We start from the raw sequence: 19,872 nt of genomic DNA on the forward strand, positions 1-19,872 counted from the left end.
TTTTATCTTTGCTCATTTTCTCCACTGTATATTTTTTTCCTATTTGATTTCTGCTTTCATCTTTACTATTTCTTTCCTTCCACTTTCTTGAGGTTTAATTTGCTGTTGTTTATCTATCTTCCTGAGATGGAAGCTTAGAATCATTAATTTTCTGTATATCTTTTTCTCTAAGAATTGCATTTAAGGCTATAAATGTTTCTGTAACCACAGCCTTTAGATGCAGCTCACAATTTTCATTATCCCACTCTAAATATTTGCTGTTGTAATCTTTCCTTTGCCCCATGGACTATTTAGCAGTGTGTTGCTTAATTTTCAAGCATTTAGAGATTTTCTAGTTGCCTTTTTATATAGATTTCTAATTAACTCCACTCCAGTTAGAGAACATATTCTGTATAATTTCAGTTCTTTGAAATTTGTGTTAATTGCTTTATGACCCATTGTGTAGTCTATTGTGGTAAATGTTCCACAAGCACTTTAAAATAATATTCATTCTGCAGTTATTCAATATAATGTTGTATATACATTAACTAGATAAAATTGCTTAATTGTGTTGTTTAAATATTTAGTATTTCACTGTTTTTTTGCTTGCTTGTTTTAGCATTTTCTGAGAGAAGTGTGTTAAATCTGTAACTTTTAAATCTGTGTGTTAAATCTGTAAATTTTAAATTTGCCCATTTCTTTTTTAAAAATTCTGTTACTTTTGCTTTGCATATTTGAAGCTTTGAAATGAGGAGCATACTAATATGGGGAAGTTACTTCTTCCTTTTTGCATTTAATGATACTTATTGCCTTTAAATCTACTTTATCAGATAGTAATATAACCACCCCAGCTTTTTGTTAATGGTTTCCAGCAATATCTTTTCATTCTTTTCCTTTCAACTTGTGTCCTCCTATATTGTGTGTATCTCTTATAAACAACTAATATTTGGATCTTGTTTTTTTAGTTCAATCTGACAGTTATTTCATATTATACTATTTATCCATTTATAATTAATGTAATTGCTGATATAGTTGGGTTTGATACTACCATCGTGTGATTTGATTTTTATTTGAACCATCTATTCTTTGTTTTTTAATTCCTCCTTTCCTGCCTTTCTTGACTTATCAACTATTTTTGTCACTTCTGTTAGCTTCATGGTTATATGTTCTTTTTTTCTTTCAGTGGATCTAAACTGCATCCCTGAATTATTACAGTCTACCTTAAGGTTGCACTGTTACTTCTACTTGAACAATGCAAGAACCTTCAACGCAAGAACCTTACAACAGTTTAACTCAACTTTATCCGCTCTTGCCCTTTGTGCTATTATTGTCATATATTGGTACTCATACATATATTATGAGCTGAAGATACATTGTCATTATTGCTGGTTTAAGTAATCAATATTGTTTTATGTTTACCTACATACTTACTGTCTTGGGTACTATTCACTCCTTCCTGTGGTCTGTTCTCTCTGGGCTCATTTTCCTTCACCGTGAAGGACAGACTCTCTTTTGATTTATTGTGATACTGGTGTGCTGGTGATGATTCTGTATGTGGTTTTTTTTAATGAAAATATATTTCACCTTTAATTTTAAAGGACATTTTAGTGGATATAGAATTCTAAGTTGGCAATATTCTTTTTCTAGCTTCCATAGATGCTAGTGAAGACCAGTGGTCAGTTTTACTGTTACTCCTTTTAAGGTAATGGTTCCTTTTTCTTCTAGCAGCTTTTTACTGTTTCTCTTTGTCTTTGTCTTTCAGCAGTTTATTATGAGCCTGCATGTGGTTTTACATTGTATCTATCCTGCTTGGGTTTTGCCTTGCTTTATAAAACTAAATCTGTGGTATTTGGAAAATTCTCAGGCCTGATTTATTCAAATACTGGTTATGCCTCATTCCTCTCGCCTTTCTTTCTGATACTCCACATATATGTATGTTAGAACTTTTGTTAGTACCTCACATGCCTTTATGCTCTGTTGTGTTCCCCCTCCCTCCCCAGCTTTATTTCTGTGTGCTTCAGTGTGGATAATTTCTATTGAGTTCCAGTTCACTATCCAGTCATACACTGTGTTCAGTCTCCTGTTAAATACATTCAACAAATTCTTGAAATTCTGATTTATTTTCAATTCTAGAATGGCCGTTGGATTTTTAAGAGATATTCTAACTATTTTAATTCTCCACTTTTTAATCCATCTTGTGCATCTTTTCCTGTATTTATTTTCACATACTGATCATGGCTGTTTTTATGTCCTTGCTGCTAACTCCAGTAGCTGGGTCAGCAGTGGCTCTGCTATTTTTTGTTCACATTTTCCGCCTTCCTTGTTCATCTCCTACTTTGTCACTGTCACTGTCACTGCCAGATGCTGCTCATAGAAGGACCATAGAGGCTATAGATAATATCTTTCAGTAATTAGGGTTTAGTCTTTTATTCTGTTAGGAAAATAGGGTAAGGGGCTGATAATCTTGTGGCTGCATTACAGTATTAGTAAGACTCAGTCCGCCACTGGTACCTGCCTATTCTTCCTGGTATGGCCTTACCAGGTTTTTTTTTTTTTTTTTTGAGGCAGTCTCGCTGTCACCCAGGCTGGAGTGCAGTGGCACAATCTCGGCTCACTGCAGGCTTCGCCCCCCGGGATTCACGCCATTCTCCTGCCTCAGCCTCCCGTGTAGCTGGGACTACAGGCGCCCGCCACCTCACCCGGCTAATTTTTTGTATTTTTTTTAGTAGAGACGGGGTTTCACCGTGTTAGCCAGGATGGTCTTGATCTCCTGACCTCGTGATCCGCCCGCCTCGGCCTCCCAAAGTGCTGGGATTACAGGCGTAAGCCACCGCGCCCGGCCGCCTTACCAGGTTTTTCATTGAGAATCTGAAAGTTCCGTCTGCCCTTGGAATGTTTCGAGCTTGGCTCTTTCATTTGTCTACCCACACAAGTTCACAAGTTCAAAATCTGACAAATGTTTCAGGAAGGAAACTAGTTTGTGATTCTTGCAGGTAGGTCCCTGGTCTAGTGTGATTTGGTCTCCTAACCACCTAGGCAAGACTTTCTCCTCTGTCATTCATTATAGATCAGAGCCTCAGCTTGCTGTAGCTCCAGAACACCGAAAACTTCTGTAGAAGAATATGGTCTTGTGTTTGGACCTCTTTTAGGTTATAAATCATTGCAGCTGACCCAGCAACCACCAAAAAGGATTATAATTTTTCCCTCCCTCAGTAGAGTTTCTCTGCCTGGGCCAAGGCAGACTGCCAGTCCATGCCCAAAATGTACTATTTCAACCCTACACAAACTCTGACAGGTCTTCTTCTTCCTTTTCAATTTCGTGCGTTTCTTCTTCTTTCCTAGTTGCCCTAGCTGGAACTATCAGTGCTATGCTGAGTAGAAATAACAAGAGTGAGTATTCATGTCTTATTGCTGATTTTGGAGGAAAAACATTTGTCATTCATACTTAACCCAATATGAAATGAGTTACAGTATTATATCTACATAGATTTCATTGATCAAATGGAGGAAGTTTCCATCTACTGCTAATTTGCTGAATGCTTCTTTTACAAATGAGTGTTAAATTCTGTCAAATCCTCTTTCTCTGCATCTGTTGAGATAATTGTATGATATTTCCTCTTTATTCTATTAACAGGTGAATTGGTTTTGGAATGTTAAAACAAACTTGCATTCCCGGGGGGAAACTCACTTGGTCATGATGTATCATCATTTTTATATGTTGGTGAGTTTAATTTGCTAATATTTTTTTACTTTTGATAGACATTATTTTTTGAAGTCTTAGATTTACAGAAAAATTGGGAAAACAGTACAGAGTTCCTATGTACCCCTCACCAATTTCTCCTATTACTATTATCCTGCATGACTATATTTGTTACAGTTAATCAAATAATATTTTGATACATTACGATTAACTGAAGTCCATAGTTCGTTCATATTCCCTTAGGTTTCACCTAGTTTTTTGTTTTGTTTTTTTTTCTCCTTTTCTAGGATTTTATCCAGGATACCACATTGCATTTAACTGTCAGGTCTCTTTAAGATCCTCTTGGTTTTGGCAATTTCAAAGACTTCTTTCTTCTCTTTTTTTAATGATCTTGACAGTTTTGAGGTGTTCTGGCCAGGCATTTTGTAGGATGTCCCACTATTGGAATTTGTCCAATTTTTTTTTTCATGACATGACTGTGGTCATGGTTTGTTGGGTGGAAAATCACAGGTAGAGTGCCATTTTCACCACATCATATCAAGTATATATATTGTCAACATTATCTATAACTGTTAATGTTGGCCGTAGAGACCTGGCTGAGTTAGTGTTGGTCAGCTTTCCCCACAGTACAGTTACTCTTTCTTCCTTCTTTCCATACTGTACTCGTCCGAAGGAAGTCACTATTTGCAGCCGATACCTACAGAGTGGGGAGCTATGCTCCTCCTCTTTTTAAATTAACTTTTTTTTTTTTTCAGATGGCATCTTGCTCCATCACCCAGGCTGGAGTGCAGTGCTGTGATCATGAATCACTGAAGCCGTGGACTCCTGGGTTCAAGTGATCCTCCAGCCTCAGCCTCTCGAGTAGCTGAGTCTACAGGCGCCACCATGCCAGGCTAATTATAATTTTTTCTTGTAGAAGAGGGTTCTTGCTATGTTGCTCAGGCTAGTCTCAAACTTCTGGCCTCAGGCAGTCCTCCAGCCTCAGCTTCCTAAAGTGCTAGGATAACAGGCATTAGCACCACACTCAGCCTGCTTCTCCTCTTTGAGGGCTGAGCATCTTTAAATAAATTATTTGGAATTCTATTTTTTTTTTTTTTTTTGAGACAGAGTCTTGCTCTGTCGCCCAGGCTGGAGTGCAGTGGCGCGATCTCGGCTCACTGCAAGCTCTGCCTCCCGGGTTCACGCCATTCTCCTGCCTCAGCCTCTCTGAGCAGCTGGGACTACAGGCGCCCGCCACCACGCCTCGCTAATTTTTTGTATTTTTAGTAGAGATGGGGTTTCACCGTGGTCTCGATCTCCTGAACTCGTGATCCGCCCGCCTCGGCCTCCCAAAGTGCTGGGATTACAAGCGTGAGCCACCGCGCCCGGCCTATTTGGAATTCTTCTGCATGAGAGATTTATCTGCCTTCCCCCATTTATGAATTGATTGCATCAGTGACTTATATCAGTATGGACTTACGGATATTTATTGTATGCTTTGGGTTATCATCTAATGGAACTTTATTAATTTTATTGTTCAAATTATTTCCACATTGACCATTTGGAACTCTTTTTTTTTTTTTTTTTTTTGAGACGGAGTCTCGTCTTGCTCTGTTGCCCAGGCTGGAGTGCAGTGGTGCGATCTCAGCTCATTGCAACCCGCCTCCCGGGTTCAAGTGATTCTCGTGTCTCAGCCTCCCAAGTAGCTGGGACTATAGACGCACACCACCACACCTGGCTAATTTTTATATTTTTAGTAGAGACAGGGTTTCACCATATTAGTGAGACTGGTCTCAAACTCCTGACCTCAGGTGATCCTCCTGCCTCGGCCTCCCAAAGTGCTGGGATTACAGGCATGAGCCATTGCCCCCGGATGCATTGGGAACTCTTTAAGTGGACCCCTGTTCTCCTTTGACATAGCTCATCAATTTGTGGGTATTTTTTTCTTTCTTGCATTTGAGCCTTTCCCTACTTTCTAGAGCTACAAGATGTTCCAGGCTCATGTCATGTATTTCCTTCCCCAGTTCTAGAATCAGCCATTTGTCCAAGGAGCCCTGATTCTTATTGAAGTGTGATACATCGTATTAGTTTTCTAGGACTGCCGTAACAAAGTACAACAGACTGGGTGGCTTAAACAACAGAAATTTATTTTCTCACGTTTCTAGCTATAAATTTCTAAGCACTTTTAGCTGCACTGCACTCATTTTTAGATGTATTTTCATTATTATTCAGTCCAAAATATTTTATAATTTTCTCTCTGATTTCTACTTTCACCAAGCAGTTATTTAAAGATGTGTTAATATCTGATTATCTGAGGATTTTTTAGATGCCTTATTGTCATTGCTATCCAACTTAATTCCATTGTTAACAGAGAACATACTCTGTAAAGTTTCAATCTCTTGAAAAATTTTAAGGCTTATTTTGTAGCTTAGTATGTGGTATGTGTTGGTGAATGTTCTATGTATACTTGCAAAGAATATGTACTCTGGAGATGTTTGACGTAGTGTTCTATAAATGGCGTTAGATCAAAGCACTTTATAGTGTTATTCATAATCTTCTATACCTTAACTGATTTCTGGTCAGTTAGTTCTGTTAATTTCTGAGACAGGGGTTGTAGCGTGTCCAAACATGACTGTACATTTTGTCTATTTCTCCCTTTAGTCTAGTCAGGATTGCTTTTTTATGTATATTGAAGGTGTTTTATTAGGCACATACACATTTATATGTAATTGTTACACCTTTCTGATATTTGTAATTGTTCATAATTGTCATGCCTTTTTGATAAATCGGCTCTTTTAGCATTGTGAAGTGTTCTTCATCTCAGCTAATACCGATTGTTTTAAAACATATTTAACCTGATAATAATATCACTGCTCTAGCTTTTCTTTTCTTTTTTTTCTTTTTTTTGAGTTGCAGTTTCACTCTTATCACCCAGGCTGGAGTGCAATGGCGTGATCTTGGCTCACTGCAAACTCTGCCACCCAGGTTCAAGCGATTCTTCTGCCTCAGCCTCCCAAGTAGCTGGAATTACAGGCGCCCACCCCCATACTCAGCTAATTTTTCTATTTTTAGTAGAGACGGGGTTTCACCATGTTGGCCAGGCTGATCTCGAACTCCTGACCTTAGGTGATCCACCCGCCTCAGCCTCCCAAAGTGCTGGGATTATAGGCGTGAGCCACCACACCCGGCCTGCTCTAGCTTTCTAATGCTTGCATGTTATATCTTTTTGTCTCCTTATACCTTCAACCTAACTATATATTTCTACTGAAAGAGTGCTTCTTATAGAGAGCACAATTGGTTCTTTCTCTTTTAGGTCAGTCTGATAAGCTCTACTTTTTAACTAGAGTGTTTAATCCATTTATATTTAATATAATTATTTACATAGTTGAGTATAGGCCTATCAGTTTTGCTGCTGATTTTCTATTCGTCACCTGAATCTTTTGTTCTTGTCTTCCTCCTTTCTTGTCTTCTTTTGAGTTAAACATTTCTAAAAGAACCTTTTCTCTATTAATTTTTATCAAAACCTCTTTGCATTAGCAAAACCTCTTTGCAGTTGTAATATTTCCTCTAGCAATTTTAATATGAGTCCTTAGCTTATCACAGATATTTTGTCGCTTCCCATCAAAGGTAAGAACATTTGCTTTGTGTTAATTTTATTTTATATATATATATATATATATATGTATACACACACAGACACACACACACACACACACACACTATATACATTATGAGCTCCATAATACCATGTTATAATTTTTGCTCCAAATAATTATATCTTTTTTAGATTAAGGAAATAAAGTTTTTTCCTTTATAACGATTTACATGTGTACTACTTCTAATGTTCTTCATTCCTTCCTGTAAATCTGAGTATCCTTCAGTGTAATCTCCCTTCAGCCTGAAGAACTTCTTTTTGTATTTCTTGTGAAACAGGTCTAGTGGCAGTGAATTTTCTCAGTTTTCATTTATTTGAAATATCTTTGTTCCCCCATGTTTAAGGAGTTTTTTCTGTATATATAATTCTAAGTTTTTTTTCCCTTTCAGCACATGAAAGATGGTATTTCATTATGTTCTGGCTTCTATTGTCTCTGATGATAACTCATTCATTATTCATGCAAGTGTTCCTCTATGTGTGACATGGTTTTTTTGTGTGTTTGGTTGTTTTGGTTTGGTTTTTGTTTTCATTAGCTGCTTTCAAGATTTTCTATTTCTCTTTGATCTTTAGACTATGATGTGCCTAGGAACTGCTTCCTTTTATTTTTATCTTTCTTGGGGTTCAGCGAGCTTTTGAGTATATAAGTTGTGTTTTTCACCAAGTTTGGGACAGTTTGTCAAATAATTTTTCTGCTCTGGTACCAATTTTCTCTCCTTCTAAGACTTTAATGACATGTGTTAAGGAAACTAACATTATCTTACAGATTTCTGAGACCCTGTTTAGTTTATTTCAAACCTTTTTCCACTTCAGATTAGATACTTCTATTTATCAAGGTTCAAGTTCATTGACCCTTCTGCCAGTTTGTTTGTTGTTATGCATATCAGTGAATTTCTTAAATTTCATATATGGTACTTTTCAAGTCTAGAATTTCTATTTGGTTCTTGTTTAGAGTTTCCACTTCTTTGCTGTGATTTTCACTCCATTCATTATAAACATTTTTGTCCTTTAAGTCCTTGAGCATATTTATAAATTCTGCTTTAAATTCCCTGTGCTAATTCTAACATCTTTGACATATGAGTGGGTCTATTGCACTTCCTTTGAGAATTGGGACAAGGATGCCCACTTTTACCACTTCTATTCAGCATAGTACTGGAAGTCCTGGCCAGAGCAACCAGACAAGAGGAAGAAATAAAGGGCATCCAGATTGAAAAAGAGGAAGTCAAACTTTCACTATTCACAGATGATATGATTGTATACCTAGAAAACTTTAAAGACTTATCCAAAAAGCTCCTAGATCTGATAAACAAATCCAGTAAAGCCTCAGGATACAAAATCAATGTGATTTTTTGTAAAAAAAAAAAAAAAACAAAACACACACACACACACACACACAAATCAGTAGCACTCCTATACACCAACAACAACCAAGCTGAAATTCAATCATGAACTCACTCCCTTTTACAACAGCTGCAAAATAACAAATAAATAAATAATTTCAGAATATACTTAACCAAGGAGGTGAAAGATCTCTACAAGGAAAATTACAAAACACTGCTGAAAGAAATCATAGATAACACAAACAAATGGAAACACATCCCATGCTCATGGATGGGAAGAATCAATATTGTGAAAATGACCATATTGCCTAAAGCAATCTACAGATTCAATGCAATTCCCATCAAAATACCATCATCATTCTTCACAGAACTAGAAAAAACAATCCTAAAATACATGTGCAACCCAAAAAGATCCTGTATAACCCCGATGCAATGCTAAGCAAAAAGAACAATTCTGGAAGCATCACATTACTTGACTTCAAACTATACTATAAGGCTATAGTTACCAAAACAGAGTGGTACTGGCATAAAAACACACGTGTAGACCAATGGAACAGAATAGAGAGCCCAGAAATAAAGCCAAATAAGTACAGCCAACTGCTCTTTGACAAAGCATACAAAAACGTAAACTGGGGACAAGACGCTCTATTCAATAAATGGTGCTGGGAAAACTGGCAAGCCACATGTAGAAGAATGAAACCAGATTCCCATTTCTCACCTTATACAAAAATCAATTCATGATAGATCAAAGACTTAAATCCAAGACCTGAAAACATAACATCTCTAGAAGATAACATCAGAAAAACTCTTCTAGACATTGGCTTAGGCAAAGAATTCACGACTAAGACCCCAAAAGCAAATGCAACAAAAACAAAAATAAATGAATGGGACCTAGTGAAACTAAAAAGCTTCTGCACAGCAAAAGAAGTAATCAGCAGAGTAAACAGACAACCCACAGAGTGGGAGAAAATATTCATAAACTATGCATCCGACAAAGGACTCATATCCAGAATCTACAAGGCACTCAAATTAGCAAGAAACACACACACACACAAATAATCCCATCAAAAAGTGGGCAAAGGACGTGAATACACAGTTCTCAAAGGAACATACACAAAGAGCCAACAAACATGCGAAAAAATGCTCAACATCACTAATCATCAGAGAAATGCAAATCAAAACCACAATGAGATACCACCTGACTCTTTCAAGAACGGCCATCATTAAAAAGTCAAAAAGCAATAGGTGTTGGCATGGATGTCATGGAAAGGGAACACTTTTACACTGCTGGTGAGAATGTAAATTAGTACAACCACTATGGAAAACAGTATGGAGATTCCTTAAAGAGCAAAAAGTAGAACTATCATTTGATCTAGCAATCCCACTACTGGGTGTCTACCCAAAGAAAAATACATCATTATATGAAAAAAACACCTGTACACCCATTGATAGCCTCACAATTCACAATTGCAAAGTTATGGAGCCAACCTAAGTGCCCATCGACCAACCAGTGGATAAGAAAATGTGTTATATATACACCATGGACTATTACTCAGCCATAAGAATGAAATAATGTATTTTGCAGCAACTTGGTTGGAGCTGGAGGCGATTATTCTAAGTGAACTAACTTGGGAATGGAGAGCCAAATATTGTATGTTCTCAGTTGTAAGTGGGAGCTAAGCTATGAGGATGCAAAGGCATTAGAATGATGTAAGGGACTTTGGGGACTTGTGGGGGAAGGTTGGGAGAGTAATGGATAAAAGACTACATATTGGGTACAGTGTACACTGCTTGGGTGACGGGTGCACTAAAATCTCAGAAATCACTGCTAAAGAAGTTATTCATGTAATCAAAGACCACCTGTACCCCAAAAACTATTAAAATTAAAGTTAAAAAAGAGGTACTCTCAGAAAGTCTTCTGGGTTTTAGACATAGTCCTTCCATTGTACAGTATCAGCCTGATTTGATTACCAGGATCAAATGTGCCACACAGCAGAGTGACTTCCTCCCATGTTGCCAGTTCAGTGGCAGGAGGCACCCATAGTGTCCAGTCTCATGGACCAACTCAATGGGCCCCTGGTTGTGTTCCGCGATAGAAGCATTTCTCCCTCGGGAACAAAACCTTTCAAATCGACAGAGCCCGGAGGGTTCGAGTGCATGTGGTTATTAGGTGTAATAGTGAGGAAAGCCACTCCCACTCTCTGATTTGGGGCCCTGTTATTGTGGATGTGGGAGGAACCATACCTTCTACTGGTCACCTCATCAAAGCATATTCTTCATCCTGTAAGACAGAACTTTAACCTTTCAGGCCATTGTCTCTCAAGCAGAACCTTAACTGAGTGTTCACATGGCCATTCCACCCTTCAGTTAGGCCAGCTGCTTCCGGATGAGTCCACAATAAGACTAGCGATTTCCACGGGCCCAAGGTCCCTGTTGTCCTGTTGCTGTGAAATGAGTTCGTTGGTCCGAAGCAATGTTGGGTGGAATGCCGTGTGGCATAGAGGGCACCCCGTAAGTCCAGAGATGGCAAAGAAGACAAGTAAATATCAAGAACACTGACTTAACCAAAAATAGGGGGAGAATTATGCTGGGAGAGAGACGGGAGCGAAGTGGTGGAGGGACAGGGTGGGGTGGATTGTAAGAATGATAAATCTTCATCTTCCATCACAGTAAGTCAGAGATGGTGTCGAAAATGGTGAAATCAAGAACTAGTGCTTGGAATTATGGAGATTTAAAAAACAGAAGAAACACCTCCCAGAGTTGCAAGTGGTTGCCTGTCCCAGAGAGCTGGTGAGATGAGGTGGAGAGGCGGCAGCTGAGTTTTATGGTAAGTCTCGGGGAACCATTGGACATTGAAAACTGTAAACCTTTTATTAAAAATAGTTATGGAAATAGGAAAAAAAAAGGGGGGGAATCTGACTCTTAGATTGGAATCTGGAGAGCTGATTGTCTTCTCCAAGTTTTCTGCCACCCAGGAGCGGAACCAGTGGTTTCTGGGCAACTCAAAGAAAGGCGCCTCTTGTTTGGGACACTTTACTGCCATCTGCTGGACAATTGAAGTAATTACCTTTAGAAATGGGTGACGGAATGGGATGTGAGGCTGCTCGCACCCCGCACCTGGATTATGTCCTGCACAACCTGTATAGAGCAAGCGAGGCCTTGCAATTGATGGCCACTGGTCCGGGACACTCCTGAAGGGGCCTTGTTTGGTGAGGTCGTTGCGCCGGGGAGGCCAGAGCAGCGGCCTGTCCTCCTTCTGGGCACTTTAGCCCCCAAGTCAGAGAGCCCCTTGGCGGTTCCAGCTCACAGATGGTTGGGTCCGGCTGCATGTTGCTTTCAGGGTCTTTCTTCTACCTGGCCCCATCAGTGACTGGCTTAGAAGAAATTCCTCAAACTTCTACCTGGCCCTTTAGAAAAATTGTAATGCTATCTAAATCCCCCACCTCTCACCCCCACCCCCCTTTTACGTTTTCCTGGTGATTTCAATTAGGGTTGGGGGTGACATGTGGGCAAGCCAGACCTCCGTAAGGGCATTATACTCAGGGCTCTCATTTTTCCGGCTCCGAAGCTTAGCTGCCACTTCCTGGGTCTGCATAAAGACTAGTCGTTCTTGGAAGAAAAATAAAAGCCACCCCCCACCCAAGAAAGGAGATGGAAAATTCTTTGCGTGAAGCTTAGCATTGCCAAAGGTGTAGGTACTGTCCCTCCCAGGGGCGTTTGCACGCAAAGTGTATAAACTACAGAGGTTTGGATGAAGGTCACTTTGGGTCACTGAGTTTTCCTAGTCAGAATCCTGACATGCAGAGGGCTGATAACCGCATCTATGCTATCAGCAGGTCGCACAGGGCACAGATGCCCGCCTGCCCACCGCTGCAGTGCCTCCAGCTTTGAAAGGAGTGGCGACCGTGAGCAACCCTGGACACTGGAATGGGGAGGACACATCCCTGAACAGGGCTTAGAGAGTGTCATGGAACCAGAGACTCAGAAAGCGAAAGAATTTTAGAGGCAAGCACACCCTTCCCCATCGAGTGCTTCAATCTTTCTACCTTTTTGCTACTTACACTTACATACCCCTAGGGACAGGGAGCTCACTACCCGATAAGCGGGCCCTGCTTTCCCTGGAAAGATCTGACTCAGAAAGCACTTCCTGTCACCATCCTAAATCTGCCCTGTTCCATCTCCCACATCTCAGTCTTGGTTGTGACCCAGCGGAGCCAGAGAGAACAGATAACTCTCCCTCCTCCCCAAGATAGCCTCTGAATATTTTGAGAATGAGCAGGACTCCTCCGAGCGGTCTCCTCTCTAGGGAGGGTTGATTAATTAGGACTCTTTCATCAGTGCATGGTAGAGACAGGGCCTCACCATGTTTAGGGGCAACATGAGGAATTTCTGGGCACACACCCGTGTGACATCCAAGGTGATGCTGGGTCAAGGAGAGCGAGTGATGTTGTCAGGGCACTGCTGTCTCTGGGTGTCCCTTTTCTTGAGCTGTGCTATTTTCCTTTCAAGGCAGGGGTGGGTAGAACCATGGCCACTGGCATTGCCAAGCCTGCGTCCTACCTGTAATAGCAAGAGACCGCCACTCCTCACCACTGTGGGTCAGGGCCAACTGCAGTTTCAGAGGGACAGAAATAGGAGGTGACCCAAAGAGGGTGCCTAAGCACAGGTCAGAGGTGAAAAGTCAGACTCGACCTTTCCTGAGGGGCGGGGACAACATTTTTCGGTTTCCAGCCTTGAGTGTCCAGAGGCCCGTGGCAGGGAGCCAGGGGTGTTGACAGTCTCACAGGCTAAGCCCCGGCATCTTCCTGGAAAGGCAACTTTCTTCACTGGAAGTCATTTAAAGCCCTATTTTTAGATTTAAGCAAAAATGGAAACATTATGGAGCAGAATGCAGAATCCGCGTGTATTTTTTGAGACAAAACCCAAGACTTCAAAGAAATTTCACACTTGTGTCAGCTGCTTCAGGCAGGCTGCCTGGCCTGCGGGTGCATGTGTTAATTCTTGGTTGGCATTAGTGGGTATTTCGGGGGCAGGCTGAGAAAGTCTGAGTGGCACTGGGCCCGGGTCCCCACATAGCTACAGGCAGGGCTGGGGAGAGATGGGTCCAAGGACTTCAAAGTCGGCTGCCACTGAGAGGCCCCTGTTGCCTCTGGGCACCACATTCCCTGCAAGGAGGCAGCTCGTCCTCACTCGGGAGTGAGGCCCCACCGTGAGGACACACCTGTCTCTGGAATCCTGTCCAAGGGCAGGAGCCAGAGCCCAGGCTGAGCAAGGGATCCAAGGGCCCCAGCGGGAAATGCCAGCCGAGAGTGCAGGAGGCAGTGCCTGGCTGCTGCTTCCAGCTTTTCACAGAGCGGTGGGCACATGGGCAGGAGTGATCTTTGAAATATTTAACCCCAGAAGCTCATGGGACCAACAATCAGAACAGGCCTGGCTTGGTACCTGAGCAGGTCCCAGGGGCCCAGCTGGACCAAGGCTACCCCTCAAGCTGCTACGTCATGGGGAGACCTGGGGATCCCACGTAAGAGGCCAGGGCAGCAGGACAGCGGGTCACACTCATGGGGAATTAGACAGCAGCTATTTACCAACTGGAGCAGACACATGCTGACATTTTAACAACGAGGACGGCAGCACTGGCTGAAAACGAGCTGCGTGCATGGGTCTGATCAAGCGAGATTAAGACAAATCCAGGGCGGGGTGCAGTGGCTCACGCTTGTAATCCCAGCACTTTGGGAGGCCAAGGCCAGGAGTTTGAGACCAGCCTAGTCAACATAGTGAGACCCTGTCTCTACTAAATATACAAAATACACACACCAAATAGGTTAGCCAGGCATGGTGGTGTAGACCTGTAGTCCCAGCTACTTGGGAGGCTGAGACATGAGAATCGCTCGTACCCTGGAGGTGGAGGTTGCAGTGAGTTGAGATCTCACCACTGCACTCCAGCCGGGGTGACAGAGCGAGACTCTGTCTCAAAAAAAAAAAAAAAAAAGAAAAAGAAAAATCCAACTCACATTTATTGAGCACTTACTATGTGCCAGGAACTGTGTTGGAGGCTTTATGTATCTTTATTAGTTGAATTTGTACAATGCCACGCAAATCTATCAGTGCATTTAATACTATAGAGGATTGGTGTGAAAGCAACACGGAAAAGCCAGTCAGCAAACCTGACAGGCTTAAAGGAACCCCACCCCTACCCCTGCCCCATCCCCCACTCAACTAGAGATGGGCATTTTCTTAAAGGCAGATGGCACAGAAGTCCAGACCTCCCTCTTGGCTTTCCCTCTGCACCCCACCCGCCCTCTGTTCTGCTTCATCGGTTGTCCATATTTGACATTCATTAGACTCACTCTTCACAACTGTATACACAAAACCATGTGTATCCATGCTGGTGGGGAGCATAAGAGGTTCTCAAGGGTCGTTTTGTGTGTACCTAATTTTTGCCTTACTGATTTAGAACTTGCCCCTGAAATGGGCTATGACTGACTGAACTATAATTAGCCTCGTTTTGCAGGTGAGAAAGTGGAGTTCGGAGATGTCATCGGCCCAGGTCACACAGATGGTGGAGACCAGTGTGGAGCCCGGGAGTTGGCTGAGCGTCTGGACTTTGAGCTTCCATCAGACCCCGAGATAGTCACCTGTCCTGGCAGCCTGGTGACCCTGGTGTGCTAACTTGGCACTTATCTTGCTCTATGGAAGCCCCTGGGCCCCCTAAACACCAGGTGGGTGCCTTCAGCCAGCCCCATACTGACCTGTGAAGCCCAGGCATTGCTGGCCAACCAACCCCACTCACAGACAGAAGCAGTTCTCCGTCTTTTGGCTTTAACAGATCTGCTTCATTTCTCCTCCCCACAAAGCCTGGCCTTTGTTCTGGGGGTATCCCTGTTTGCAGTGAAGCTTTTTCACTCAGTGCTCAATCTGATCCCCACCCCACCCCACATCTCTGACTGGGTAGACCTTTGTGACTGCCTTGACCGGTAGAATATGGCAGAAGATGCTCTGTAACTTCCCAGGCTAGATCTAGAAAATGCCATGCATTTCTGCCTTGCTCTCCTGGGACATCCACTCTTAGAACCCAGCTGCCATGCTAAAGAGAACTGACAGACCACGTGGAGTGGAGCAGATGGGTCAGTGTCCCAGATGACAGCCCGTGTCGGCCTCAGACCTGCACATGAGGATGCCCACCGGAGGGTTCCTGCCACCACTGTCAAGTCACCCCAGCCTTCATCTTCCAGCCGGCGCCTCAGGCGTTATGGGCAGAGGTAAACTGTCTCCATGGTGCCCTTTCCAAATTTCTGACCCACAGAATCCATGATTATAATAAAATGGCTGTTTTATGTGCTCAATTTTGGGGTGGTTTGTAGCATAGCAGTATGACTAGAGCATCCAGCTCATGAGAGAACCAACAAAGAAAGCAAAAATCACCCCAGCCTATAAAGAGCCCTGAGGGTGGTGGGACCCATGGTGACAGGAAACCAATCCCTGCACCCCCAGAGGCGGCAGGGCCTCCAACGGGACCGGCTGCGTGGCTTGTGAGGGAGCCTGCACCCTAAGCTGGGGCTGCCAACTGGGTGTAAACTGCTGAGCCCCTGGGAACACAGGAGCTTGGGACCTCCTACCTCCACAGACATGGCCAGCCTGGGCTTGAGGCCAGAGGGACTGCAGTGATCCCAGACGCCCATTCCTTCCCTCTGGGGCCACGGACACTTGCTGTTATCTGTGCTCTCTCAGGTGGGGGACGTTCAGGCGTGGGTGAGCCCAGGAGGAGGAACTGGACGGGAAATTTGAAAGCAAATGTGAAAATGGATGATTTCTTGCACATTTGAGTTTGCAAAGTAAAAGCCTTCTCGGTGCCAGGAACTCTTTGTTGCCCGGAGGAAATCATGTTAGAAGGGTAGGTCCAGCCTGACTTCATGGTCTCAGAGACGTGTGACCCTCACCCCTGGAGAGGCCTCTGTGGCCCTGGGGCTTAGCACCAAGCACTTTGTAGGGGTCTCAGAAATGCTGCCCACTAGAGCAGAGGGCTTCTGAGAAGAGCCATGGGCTCCTCCACTGCCTTGTAGCAGAGGCTGCCCCCAGGGAGAGGGAGGTGGGGTCAGAGCCTGAGGCTGCGTCCTGGCAATTGTTGCTGTGGCCACCAGGTGGCGGGCCAGGGCCATGCCAGGCTGTTGGGAAGGGCCATCCCAGAAGGGCCTGGACTGGAAGGCCCAGCTGCCTCCATGGCTCTGCTGTCACCACGGCTGGAGGGAGGGGCTGCAGAGTCAGCTGTAGCAGTGAAGGCTGAGGCCCTCTCACAGCGATGAGGTGGCTTTCAGAAGGCCTGAGCACCTGTGGTTCCCCTCGAGGCCTGGTGTGCAGAGGTCTGGCTTCCAGTCCCAGCTCTGCTGTACAGCCTCAGACAAGCCCCTTTCCCTCTCTGATACATGAGGGTTCTCACTAGATGAGCTCGAGGCTTTTGCAGCACCTGGTGGCTATGACCAAATGGGTGACCTCAGGTAGGTCATGGGGTGCTATGGTCTGAATGTGTCCTCACCAAATTCCCATATTGAAACCTAATCATCGATGTGATGGTATTAGGAGGTGGGGCATTGAGGAGGCGATTAGGCCATGAGGACAGTTGACTGGGATTAGTGCCCTTATGAAATAGGTCTGAGGGAGCTCTTTCATCACTTATACTCTGTGAAGATACAGCAGGAAGGTGCCATCTGTACATGAGAAAGTGGGTCTTCACCAGACACCAAATCTGGGGTACTTTGACTTGGACTTCCCAGCTCCCAGAACTATAAGAAATACATGTTTGCTCTTTGTAAACCACCTAGATTATGGTATTTTTGTTATAGCTGCCCAAGCAGACTAAGACATGGGGCCACTGGCCCTGTGATGGGAATGGGGTGGAATTACATGACCCCTGTCCAAGATGCAGGAGGAGGAGATGGTCCCAGGAGCTCCATGAAGGAAGGAGGCCTGGGAAGCTGCTTGGACATCACAAGGCATCGAGGACCCAACTCTGGGCCCCCGATCTGAATTAACCTCTGGGCTGGGATGATATTCCTATTGCTTTTCCAAAGTGCCCCACCCAGTCCCTTTAGCCATATTGGTGGTTCTGTGTCATCTGCAGCACTGAGGTTTCTGGGCAGGTTTTAGGCCACCTCCCCCCTAAACCTTTGCTCCTCTTCCCTGGGCTGTGTTTCTGCCATGAGTCATCTTGGGGCTGAGGTCCCAGGTGGGAGATGGGTCATAGCTGGGTGGGGTCTGAAGTGTCTGTGCCTCAGTTTCCTCATCTGCAAAATGGAGAGGATCTTGCTCATCCTGTAAGGTCAGCAGGAGGCCCAGAGTCTTCACTCCATGGTCTCACTCAGCTGTCACAGCAACCTTGAGCGGCAGGAAGGGCATGTGTCCTCGTCCCCATTTTGCAGATGAGAAACCTGACCCCCATGGATGAGAAGCAGCTCGCCCCCTTTCATCCAGAGGAGCCTGAATTCAGACCCAGATATGCCTGTCCAGCCCTGTGCCCTGTGCTGCCCTGCTGCCTTCTTCTGCCCTTCCTCCTTCTGGCCAGCTGATGCCTGCTTTCTTGAGAGAAGTCCCTCTGGTGCCTCGTCACCTGGAAGAGCCAGGTCTCCTGGGAACAAGTGGACAACATTTTGGTCTTGTACTTTGCAAGGTGCAGTGGCCCTTGAGGGCTAGCCTGCCCACACAGCTCTGTTGCCCTGGGCCCTGCTCAGCCTATCCTAGCTTGAGGGCTATGCCCAGGCGAAGAAGTCTAGGGCATGGAATTAGATCATCTAGAGCAAGTTTTCACCAAGCCTCAATCCCTCAGCTATAAAAAGTAAGTCAACTTACGGGGTCATTGCAAAATAAAGCACAGCTATATTTTAAAGTGCTGAGTGACAGCAGGGATAACCATCGCCCTCAATGCGTCCTGACTTACTGCCAGGCCCTGAGCTAAGCCCCTTTCTTACATGATTTTACCTGGTCTTCACCATTAAAGGTAGATTAGTGTTATTGCTTCCTTTCTTGTTGAGTTTATATAAGTTTTATATATATAATTTATATATAATATGTTATGTTATATATAATATGTTATATGTTATATATATTATAATATATAATATGTTTATAAGTTATATATATAATTTATATATAATATGTTATATGTTATATATTTATATTATATATACTATATATAGTATTACATATAACGTATATATCACATATACAGTAAAGTACGCAAACCTTAAGTGTACAACTTAATGACTTTTAAAACCGTGTGACCATCAAGACAGAGAGTATTTCTGACACCCTCAAAGGCCCCCTCAAGCTCCCTCTCGGTCAATACCCTGCCAAAGGTTAACACTGAAGTTTGGGTTATTTTTCCTGGTCTTACAGATGGGGAAACTGAGGCTCAGGGAGGAACTGTGAACTGCTTGAAGTCACAAAGCTGCAAAACGGTAGGGCCTAGATTTTTCTGTCTCTACCAAAGCACATGGTGATGCATATAGGCTATGCAAGTTATTTCGTCTTCCTCTTTCCTCATCTCCCTCTCATCTTCCTCCTCTTCCTCCTCCAACTTTTCCTCCTTCACCAATCCCCCCATTTGCTGTAGTTTCATATCTCTACCACCAGATGGCGCCAAAGGACCAACTGCAGCGTCCAGGTTGGGCTCTAAGGCCCGGGAGGAGGCGGGCCTGGCGGGGTGGTCAGGGTTTCTGGGCTTTGGGGAGGGATGCAGGGGAAGCTGCTGGTGACCATCCTGAGTCCTGTCCAGTAGACATGGCAGAGGCAACTGTCCAGTGATGACCAGACAAGAGAATGAAAATGCAAGGCTAGGGCTCACGATTAGATGAGCCCTGGGCTGGGAGTAACGAGACTTGGGTTCTGTTACTCTCGTCACACTCTCTGAGTCAGCTTCCTGCCCACACAGTGAGTGGGCCTTCCCCCTCCAGGGTAAACAGTCCTGCCTGTCTCTCTGCATCTGCTCTTCTGTACGTCAGGCCTGCTCTCCCTTCCTCAGTCGACCAGTTCACACTAATCAGCTTGGCAAGCCCAGCCCAATTGCTGCCATTCCCAGGAAGCCTTCCCTGACTGCTCTGGCATTGAACCGATTACCTCGGCTGCCCCCGTGCAATGGGCCAGGCACCACCTTCTGTGGCCAGAGGCTCGCCTGGCATTTCCAGCATCCACCAGGGCGGCCAGCACAGGGCTAGGGGCCCAGGGTGTGCGTC

General features: G+C 43.9%; 1 long non-coding RNA gene across 2 annotated transcripts; it reads left to right on the forward strand.

Moving 5' to 3' along the window:
• The first annotated feature begins 11,428 nt into the window (after window positions 1-11,428).
• Window positions 11,429-19,388, forward strand: LOC131384575 (uncharacterized). 2 transcript variants are annotated; one of them, XR_009215564.1, is made up of 4 exons: window positions 11,429-11,477; window positions 15,162-15,369; window positions 15,720-15,909; window positions 19,037-19,388. It is a non-coding gene; the product is annotated as an uncharacterized LOC131384575 (long non-coding RNA). The 2 variants fall into 2 exon arrangements; XR_009215563.1 differs by having other exon boundaries at window positions 15,162-15,909.
• The last annotated feature ends 484 nt before the right edge of the window (window positions 19,389-19,872 follow it).

This window comes from Hylobates moloch, unplaced genomic scaffold, assembly GCF_009828535.3.
Source record: "Hylobates moloch isolate HMO894 unplaced genomic scaffold, HMol_V3 SCAFFOLD_11, whole genome shotgun sequence".
Taxonomy (NCBI): domain Eukaryota; kingdom Metazoa; phylum Chordata; class Mammalia; order Primates; family Hylobatidae; genus Hylobates; species Hylobates moloch.